Here is an 11,384-nt window from a genome sequence, read left to right as displayed (position 1 = left end):
CCCATATGACCTAATACCTCTGAAGACCTGCTAGAGGGTCATTTCTGACCTAATGGCATGTAACAACAACATGATGACTTCATTCTATTTAATTCCACATTGTGGAGTTTTTATGGTCTCCTTAACTCAGTATGTGTATGTTTGCATTTAAATGTACTTTCAGTCATCAGTCATGGCCTTTCCTACAGAAAACAAGAAATCTGAACAATGAAACACTCTGCAAATTGTGGTAATAAATGCTCTTACACTTTTATCCACCTCCTATGGATAAAAGAATAGAGAAATGCAGAATGTAAAGGTGAGCAAAAATGAAGAATTATCATTTATATAGTTAACAACAATAGAAAAGGAGAAATAAAAGCAAGATGAATAATTTAATAATCAAGTTAAAAAATATCAAGTCAAACACCATAGTTTGTAAAAAGAAATTATAAAATTAGCATGGTAAAATTTGGTAAACCTTTCACTAGCTTTCTAACAAAGTCTACAATTATGGTGTAATATTTCAAAGGAAGTCTATATATTATGTCAATTAATAACATAAAAACAAAATAGATCATTGGAGATTAGTTATGAAGGCAAATTCTACCATTATCTTGGAGATTTTATCCTTCTGAAGGTTATTTTGTAATGGTTTTTCAATCAGTAAGTCCAAACTTCAAACCTTTTCATTATTGGTTAAATTAATATGTTTACTTAAATTTAGCTCTGATAAAATGTTAACATTTTCTTCCCTAAATCCTTTTTTTCTGTTTTGCCTTAGCGTAGTGGCCTTCCAGATCAAATTAACCATTAGCTTTTTATTTCACATTGAGAAATAGCTAATTATTTATGGTTTATTACGTTGCTTTCTTGATTTCAAGATTGTTTCCATTTATCTAAACCTAAATTACTTTAAATTAATCACTGTAAATAAAATTAATTCTAATTAAAAGAAAATAACTTTTCTGTAAGTTCTCTAAGATTAATTGTTCATTAAAGTCCCTAGACAAATTTCACACTTTATAATACCATAATAAAGTTGTTTGGTTGGAGACAGTGATGTTAAATAGAACTTAATTTACTATATCTAGAAATAAGAGTGGTATAACAATAAACCTATTGAATACCAAGTATTATCATTTTGAATCATCTAAAATCTAAGTAAAGGTTAAAATTATTTTAACTCATGAACACCTAATGTAGCTTCATGTCCTAGTCTAGAATCTAAACCCAAGTCTTCCAGCCTTTTATTCTTCTAACAAATGCATTATGTCTATATGAAATATATAGTATATTAAAAAAAACATGCAAAATTTAGGGAGCTCTGGTGGCCTAGTGGCAAGACGCTGCACTGCAATCCTACAGGTGCATGCATGGTTCAAATCCACCAGATGCTCTGCTGCAGAAGGAGGGCAATCTCCTCCTGTACCAGTCAGATCCAATTTGATGGTACACACACAAAAAATAATTTTTTACAAAATTAAAAAAAGAAAAATATGCACGATTCTTCTCAGCTTTGGGAGCTCTGGTGGTAGTGTAGGAGGCACAGTCTGCAGAGAGTAGGCTGCTAACTCAAAAGCAGTAATTTGAATATAACAGCAGCTTCACAGGAAACTATAGGTAATCTCTTTTGGGGCCATTATAGCCACAGAAAGTCCCAGGATGATCAGCTTATAGGTCATTTCTGACTGAACACCAATTAGTTTTTAATTTTAATCTTAAGATTACTACCTATTTGAAAAATAAGGAATGCACCTGAAATTCAAGTAATAATAACAGAATTATTTCTAACCAAACAGGAAAAATAAACCCATCAAGTTGATCCTAACTAAAAGCAACCCTGTAAGGCAAAGTAAAACCATAGAATTTCCAAGGCTGTAAATCTTTCAGGCAGCTGAAAGCACTGACCTTTTGATCATCGACCAAATTATTTAACCCTAAGTACCATCAGGGCTCCTCAGAGGAAAAGGCAATCAGTGATTATCAATGTTTAGAATAATGTTATGAATTAAATGATGTCTCCAAAAATTATATGATATATATCCTAATTTTAATATCTGTGCTTATAATTCTACTGGGAAACGAGTTGTTTTGTTAATTAGGTAGAAATGAACTAGGATATATTTTGCTTTTTATTCAATCTATCTAAAAATGATAGATTAGATAAGCAAACAAGATAGAGATGTGGTAAAACAGATATCCACATCACTTGGAGATCATCAAGAAAACAGGAAACAAAAGCAGAAGAAAGGAGGGCCTCCAGACCCCACAGACAAAAAAAGCCTTCTCTAAAAGCAGGCATTTTTAGCTCAGATTTCAAGTCTCCTAAACAGGGAAAATAAATTTCTGTTTGTTAAAGCCATCCACTTGTGATATTTCTGTTAAATAGCACTACACAACCAAGACAGAATGCAGTCCTGGATACTGCTCCAACAGATACCTGAAATATAGAACTGATCATGTAACTGGCTAATGAGACTCTTGAGGTGCCTAAAGTGGAGACCTGGTAGCATAATTTATACTGTGGTGCATTGCTAATCAAAATGTTGCATGTCTCTGTCTTCTTATATCTATCCTCTTCTCTGCAAGAGAAAGATAGGCAGTTTTATTTCATTAATATACACAGTCTTGGAAATCTGATGCACAGAGTCACTATGAGTTGGAACTGACTCAATGGTTTGAGTCATTCAAAGTTTGAGTGAGAATAGTAGAAGACCAGATTGCCTTCAAGGGACAGTTGGAATTAGAAACATAGATGTCAGGGTCAATTCCAATGAGAGTTTAGAAGGAAGTAAGGAGAGCCAGGAATATGCTCATTAAACCTATTTTTGGTGAAGCTTTAAAAGAAACTTATGAACACCTGACTAGATAGTGAAAGAAGTGGGTTATTCAGGGCCAAATGATGTGTCTAAATTATGTTTAAGTATTTGGTAGAAGAACTTGTGAGTGACGAACTAAGAGATCTCACTGATAAAATTTCTAATCAACCTATTAAAAAGCCCACATAGTTTCTAGTTAATGTTTATAGTAAGATGTGAAAAGAAAAAGATGGGTTTAAAAATCAAGGGTTCCTTCCAGTTGTTCTGTGCAGTCGAGTCCACTGTGACTCATAGTGCTATGTAAAACAAGTCTGAACCCTGCCCTATCCTGAACCAGTCTCACTGCCTCTGACACACCTACCTCACTATTCACCTTATAGGCCAACCTTTTGTTTGAAAGTTGAGCCACAGGGATAAGTATTGTTTCAAATTCTGACAGTAACTAAGGACCATAGTCTCAAGGGTTCTACCATTTTCTATATATTGATTTGTTGTTGTTGTTGTTATGCACCATCAAGTCACTTGTAACTCATAGTGACCTTATGTACAACAGCCCTATAGCCTCCTCTATCCTGTACCAATTTTATTGTCTCTGACACACCTACTGCTATTACCCCAATCACTGAGTTAATCCATCTCATCAAGGGTCTTCCTATCCTGGGCTGTCCCTCCACTTTCCCAAGCATAACATCCCTCTCCAAGGACTCCTTGCAATATATCCAAAGCATATCAGATGAAATGTCAAAATCCTTGCCCCCAAGGAGCAGTCTGGTCTCGCCTTTTTAGGGTGAACCTGTTTGTTCTCCTAGCAGTCCATTTAATACTCTTTCCGACCACCACAGCTCAAAGGCATCAATTAAATTTAAGACACATGGAGATCTCCAAGGAACCAGGAAGCAGGTATTAAAGAGACAATTTTCATCCTCCAGAGTCAACAGGAAAAAAAGCTTTCCCCTCAGACTCTTCACTATGAGTTAGACCCTCCATTGTGTCTCTGAAGTTATGAATCTCATGGGAAGAGACTGCCCATCTTTCACCCATGGAGCTACCAGTGGATTAAAATTCTTAGAACGGTGTAATCTCTGGATTAGCAGCACAACTTCCCATGGCCTACATCACCAGAATGCACAGACACTTTGAATTGAGACTTCTTGCCTCCAAAACTATGACAAGAACCTATTTCTGTTTAATGAAGCTATTTGTTTGTAAGCTATTTGTTTGAAGTTATTGTATTTGTATTGTATTATAGCAGCAGCAAATAAAAAAGACAGATGAAAAATATATTTTATGTTCAGAGAGATGAAAAAACCATCTGAGCTGAAGTTTCATACATCCCAGCACTGTTGTTATAACAAAATTAAGTTATTTGCTGGGAGCACAAAAAAGAAAATAAAACCAATTCCCATCCTCCTGGAGGTTATAATCTAGTTCAGCACTAACTGGCAAAATAGAATCACAAAATAATGTCAACTGAGCCTAAGAACATATGTGTTGTTGTTGTTAAGTGCCGTTGAGTCGTAGGTGACTCATAGCGACCCTATGAAGGAAAGTCCTCAACACTTGGGTGTCTTTCATCTTCTCTCCAGGTTCATAGTGTTTCCAGAGGCAAGCTATTACCTAAGTGGCTGTCACTCCTGCTTCCAAGCTTGTTTTAATCGGGGAGCTCCACCAAACAATGTCCACCACGGATAACTGTTGTCGCATTTGACACAACAGTGTCACAGTGTTCAGCTTCACAGCAACCACAAGTTACCTCTGTATGGCAAGTGGACACACAAGATTTAAATATACATAAAAATGGAGAAGAGTAATGCAAAAAATGCCATAGAGTTAAAAAGTTAGCTTTGTGAGACACCTATGTGTTAGCTACTTTACATATATTTCCATTATTGCCACAATAATACTCCAAAATTATTAACGTTATTGTCATCTTTTTTCTAATGGAGAAACTGTCTCAGAGTAAGTCTAAAAGAACAAGTCAAAGATAATTTGGCTAGTAAGCAGTCGAGCTGAGAATTCAATTTGAAGCTGCTGGGACACAGAGTCTTATATAGGCACAAACATCCAGTTGAATTGATTCAGAGCTGTGACCTGCACTGGATTCCCAAGGCTGTAAATCACACAGGAGGAGATTACCCATCTTTCTTTCTTGGATACACTGGTGGATTTGGACCACCGGAGAGATGGGTCTTTGAGTAAGCAGCTGCTAACTGCTCTCTACACCACTAGAGTTCCCTTTGTATGAGCAGAAAACATCTGCTAATTTCTCATTGAATATAAATATATGATGATGGAATCATGCATCTATGTTATGTTGAGATTAATTTTTTATCACAGTTTGACAAATTACCATAAACATAGTGACTTAAGCATGTTGTTGTTGTTATGTGCAGTTGAGTCGTTTTCGACTCATAGCGACCCTATACACAACAGCCCTAAACCCTGCTCTATCCTGCGCCAACCGCACTGCCTCTGACACACCCATCCCGATTACCCCAGTCACTGAATCGATCCATCTCATAGAGGGTCTTCCCCTCCTGCGCTGTCCCTCCACCCTCCCAAGCATGATGTCCCTCTCCACAAGGACCCGTCCCTCCTGGCAACATGTCCAAAGTATGTCAGACGAAGCCCCAGAATCCTTGCCTCCAAGGAGTAGCTTGGTTTAATCCTCTCCAAGATGAATCTGTTTGTTTTCCTGGCAGTCCATGGTACATTCAGTACCCTTCTCCAGCACCACAGCTCAAAAGCATCCACTCTCCTTCTGTCCTCCCTAGTCATTGTCCAACTCTCTGATGCATAACAAGCGATTGCAAAGACCATGGCCTGTATCAGGCGCACCTTAGTCTCCAGAGAGACACTGTTGCTCCTGAGTACCTTTGAGAGGTCCCTAACAGCAGACTTTCCCATTGTGATACGCTTTTTTATTTCCTGACTGCTGGTGCCAAGAGTGTTGACTGTGGAGCCGAGCAAACTGAAGCTGTGAACACTCTCAATCTCTTCGTCATCCATCCTGACACTGCCAATTGGTCCAGTGGCAAGAATCTTTGTCTTCTTGACATTGAGCCTTAGTCCATACTGAAGGCTGCAGTCCTTGACCCTTTGCAGCAAGTGCATGAGGTCTTCCTCAGTTTCAGCAAGCAGGGTTGTGTCATCTGCATAACGCAGATTGTTAATAGATCTTCCACCAATCCTGATGCCACAATTCTCCTCATAGAGCCCAGCTTCTCGGATAATCTGCTCTGCATACATGTTGAAAAGGTATGGAGACAGGATGCATCCCTGGCGTACACCCTTCCCAATTTTGAACCATGCAGTGTTGCCCTGCTCTGTTCTGACTACTGCCTCTTGGTCCAAGTATAGGTTTCACATTAGCACGATTAAATGTTCTGGGATTCCCATTCTTCTCAGAGTCAGCCACAGTTTGTTATGATCCACACAGTCAAATGCCTTTGCATAATCAATGAAACACAGATAGACATTCTTCTGGTATTCTCTGCTTTCAGCCAAGATCCATCTAACATCAGCAATAGTACATATGTATTATCTCACAGTTTCCCTGACTTTGCCTCCTCAACAGGGTCCTCTAGTTAGACATTTACCAGTCAAGGTGTCCAGGGCTGCTACATTCTCTTCTGTAGCTAGAGGTACTCTTTTAGTCTGACACAGTTGGCAGGATCCAGTTTCTTACAGCTTTAAGAGTGAGATCCTAGGCTCCTACAGGCCACATCCTGGTGCCTCACACATAGTTTTCTCCTTAGGTAGTTTATATCTCAGTATCTCACATCATTATGACCAGCCTTGATTCTTCAGATGATGCAGGTCCAGGCAGTGTTACCTTCTGTAGCCCCTATGGTTATTATGAATCACCAGCCACCTCATAGCACCTAACAACAAAACCCTCTATTTATGACTCTTTACCTGGAGGATAGGGAGTTCTGATGCCCTAATGGTAAAAATGTTGTACTGCCAAATTAAAGACATATGAACAAATCTACCAGACTCTTCCTGGGAGAAAGATGGGTAATCTCAACTCACATGATTTACAGTCTCTGCAAATCATAGGGTCAGCTATGAGGTGGTTCCAACTTGACATCACATAACAATAATAAGAGGTAGTGAATATGATAGGTATGACAGAACAAAAATAGGAGTATCTCTTTTGATTTCTAAACTTAACTGGGCTCTGAGATCAAGAAGCACCATTATATGAAACACTTTCCATAAATATGGCAGCATATCAGCTGAACATCATTTGGTACACCAGATGTTAGAAGGCCACTGGACACGAGGTAATGTGGATTTTAGTAGCAGTGAAGATAGAACCGTTCAATCTCCCTACATCAAGTAAAAGAGACAGCAAGTCGATAGCTGTTGGAGAGATGTTAAAGTAGAGGCGTGTGAAAGAAGTTGGGAAAGTTAATTGACTTGGAAGGATATGCATATGTTGAGAATGGAATTGTATGAAACTCACATGCTTCTCTATTTGACTAATGAGGAATCCTAGAAGGGGTTTGCAATACTCATTAATTCAGTGCATGTTTACTACTAGAGCTTCCATGATGTTAAACCAATGAATCAAGATGACTATACTTACAATCATGGATAGCTGGCTTTACGGAGACTCACAAAACTTACTCTAAACTTCCCAACAGAGGCCTTGTCAGGGCAAACATAATCAGGTTAAAACAATGACCATGTGCCACATTCAGGACAAGAGTATTTAGAAGAGCGTTCATTAAGTTAGCAACTTGACTTCATGTCCAGATAATTCCTTTGCTCTGACACATAAATTCACCCACCCAATGTTGTTAGAGGCGTCATTCACCACAATCATAGATGTTACTTAGTGAACTCACATACTCCAAGGGATTCCAAGGCCTCCATATAAAAACTGCAAATTAGAAGAGTCCCTGCAATAACTATAAACAACTGCAGTAAAACATTCCCTCAGATGTCAATTTCTGTCCCCAGCTATGTATCTACAGCCATAATGATGTTCTGCACCAAAGACAGCTTAATCTCTATGCAGATATTTTTAAGAGCCATGAACATTAATTTTGTACTGTTGTTCAGGGAATGCTGGTCTCAGTCTATGAGCTTCATTAAAACTAATTTAAAGTCCTAAAATGACATCTTATTCAGCATTTGCCACTTTTAGCCCTCTAAATACATCCAATATCCTGTCCAGTGGAATCAAATTACTGAAGAATTACCAGGTTCCTAAGTCTGCAAAACATTTTGCCATAGGTAGTCACACTGAGATTTAGTTGATCAGAAAAATTGCTGTCTCTATACTTCATTATTCATGAATTTTTTTTCTTTTAAATTATATGAAACATCACTTATTTTTATTAGGAGCTAAAATCTACTGCAAAGCCCCAGACATAATAGAAAATAATCATCTTTCCTATCTAAAATCCTCCAAAATAAGCAAACCCATGTTTTAAAACCTGGAATCTATAACCTCTTTATTGTATCATAACAGGCAGATGTTTACGATTATTTTTCCCCTCAAAATCTTCATGGACACCTCAAGTTTTATCATAATTGCTTCTTAAAGTTTTGACCAGTGTTAAAATGCAAATATCCATAAAGAAAAAACATTTTATCCTAACAGTTAATATTTTCTATTTCTTGGAAGCAGAGAAGTAAAAGAGAAATATTAGAGACATAGCATTATTGTCTTTTATTCATCAAGGCAACACAAGTGAAGGTTATTCTTCTAAAACATTTCCCACAAATTGAGTCTAAATTACATAAAAACGACTAATCAATAGAAATTTTTATAATTGTAGCAATTAAAATTTCTCTTTATAACAAGGGTGGTGTGCTATAGATATAAATTCTGTCCATGGAAAATATTTTAAATGCTATGGCTCCTTGGAGGCAAGGATTCTGAGGCTCCGTCTAACATACTTTGGACATGTTGTGAGGACAGACTGGTCCTTGGAGAGGGACATCATGCTTGGGAGGGTGGAGGGACAGCGCAGAAGAGGAAGGCCCTCTATGAGGTGGATTGATTCAGTGACTGGGATAATTGGGATGGGAGTGTCAGAGACAGTGCGATTGGCACAGGACAGAGCGGAGTTTAGGGCTGTTGTACATAGGGTTGCTATGAGTCGCAGGCAACTCAACGGCACGTAACAACAACAACATGAAATAATGTTAAAGCAATCTACCTTTTAAAAAATATATAACTGCATTCTTTTTAAAATAAAGAATATCCCTAGGAGTAAGAAATGGCAAAAGAAATTGATCCCAGAGATCTGCACAGAACCTTGAAGCAGAGGTTTGCTCTAGGCCTGTATTTCAGGTGCCACTGAATCCAGTGGGCAGAAGACAAAGTCTAAGAACTCTAAGAATCAAGCAAAGTAGAAGATCAAAGTGGGCCTTTCTCCCTGAACGGAAGACCACGACAATCAGAAATAAATTAAAAGGTCACAATTTTTTCCCCCTGTAGATGCCAGATAATTAAGGGGAAATATGGCATATCTCAAGTAGGGTCTCTCTGGGAGCCAATCTCCAAGATATCAAAGGCAACTAATTTACTTGATGGGAATACTGGTGGCCTAAGTGGCTTGGTCTTCCTGATCACTTGCTATGCATCTGAGAGCCAGACAAAGGATACAGATGACAGAAGAATTGATGCCTTTGAGCTGTGGTGTTGGAGAAAAGCTCAGAATGTCCCATGGATGGCCAAGAGAACAACCTGTTATGTCTTGGAGAGGATTCATCCAGAATGTTCTTTGGAGGAAAGAAGGAAGAGGCTTCGCCCCATATACTTTGGGAATGTTGCTAGGAGGGGCTATTCCTTGGAGAGGAACATGAAGCTAGGAAAGGTGAAGAAGGGGAAGACCCACAACCAGTTGGATTGACATGGTGACTACCACAACAAGCTTTTGTGTGTCAGGAAATGTAAGAGGTGGGCACAGAATAGAACAGGGATCCGATCTTTTGTTTATAGTCATTTGAGTTACACTTGCCTTGGCAGCAGCTAACAATAAGGTGGTAGAGTTGTTAACTCAAAGCAAGCAGTTCAAATCTATCAGTAGCTCCATGAGAGAAGGATGAACAATCTCCTCCCTTGAGATTTGCTGCCTCTGAAAACCCACTGGAAGATCAGCTATATAGGCTGGTTCTGACGTGATTGTACGCAACAACAGTGGGTAAGGAGTTTTCACTGCCAACCCAAAGGCAGTAGATCTGAATAGACCAACTGCTCTCTGAGGAAAAGATGGCCAATCTACTCCCTTGGGATTTAAAGCTTATGAAAACTTGCTAGAAGGTCAGCTATGAGTCAGTCACAACTCAATGGAATATAATAATGACAACAATGGTTTACATGAGCGTGTGTTTTGGTAGTGTAGTGGCTAAAACATTTAGCTGCTAGACAGAGAGCAGTTCAAACTCACTTAGCTGTTCACCAGAGAAAACGTTGGGAGTCTAATCCTATAAATATGTACAGCCTTCTCAGGCTTGTTCTCTGCCCTATCACATTGATTGAAGTTCAACCAGATAGTGGTGAGTTTCAATTTGAAGGTGTACATTCATGGGATGATCTTAGGAAACATCAATATAAGAAAAGTAATATTATGAAGGGAAGAGAGTTGAAACAAGCTGTCCAAATCTACTTTTGACAGAGCCCAATTTTCCACTGGGATCTTTATGAACAGTGTATAACTAAATCATAGTTGTTTCACATAAGAAAACTAGGATATTTATACTCCAGCCCACATTACCTCGAAGAAAGCTGCTTCCAAGGGCTTTAGCCCCAGTTTTTCTTGCCTGGGTAGTGTCAGTACATCAGAGAAAAAGCTTTCCTCAAAGAATAGCAGACATTTACAGTAGATTAGAAGCTTCGCCAACCAGGTATGTGTCAAAGGTGTATGAACAGGATATCTGTTACAATGTGTGTGAGTATGAGTGTGTGTGAATAAATATGAAGAGTGGTTTAAGCACAAAATAAACAAAATTCACCTAAAACAAAGCCCATTTTCCTGCTACTTCTATCTCCTGCTGCATTTCTGATGTGCTGTATTTCTGCTCTTCTAGTAAGTGTTATTATTTAATAGCAGCATCAAGAACACATTTTAATGTTTGGTTAAAAATAAACAAAAAAATCTAATTGTCTACTGCTAAAATATCTAACAAGATAGATTCAAAGTTCTCCCACTTAATCAACAGTACCAAATTTCTTTTATAATTTTCAGTTGACATTACAAAAATACCATAAAGTTTTTAACATGTCTGCAGGTGATAAGAATTGGTAACAAAAATGAACATACTGTCTTTCTGCCAAAGGGACTCCTTTTCCAATAAAATGTAATATGTAGAAAGTTTGTTTCTCTGCCATTTTCCTGATTATGGAATAGCATCCCAGTGGAATTCAGCATGGAGTAAAATTGTAAAAAGAAAAAATTATTTTACTATTGGTGAGACCACAGACATTGGGTGTTTTTGGTTTTTGTTTGGGTTTTTTTTTTTAGGGGGGTGGGGTTTAGATAAGCACAGGACTATTAAAATTGCACTTACCAACCTGAGTATCATCTGGTGCAAAAAAACAAAAACAACAACCAAAAAAAA

The sequence above is a fragment of the Elephantulus edwardii genome, unplaced genomic scaffold (assembly GCF_000299155.1).
Source record: "Elephantulus edwardii isolate Elephantulus edwardi_28Jun2011 unplaced genomic scaffold, EleEdw1.0 scaffold00017, whole genome shotgun sequence".
Classification (NCBI taxonomy): domain Eukaryota; kingdom Metazoa; phylum Chordata; class Mammalia; order Macroscelidea; family Macroscelididae; genus Elephantulus; species Elephantulus edwardii.
Note: the sequence above shows the minus strand (reverse complement) of the source record.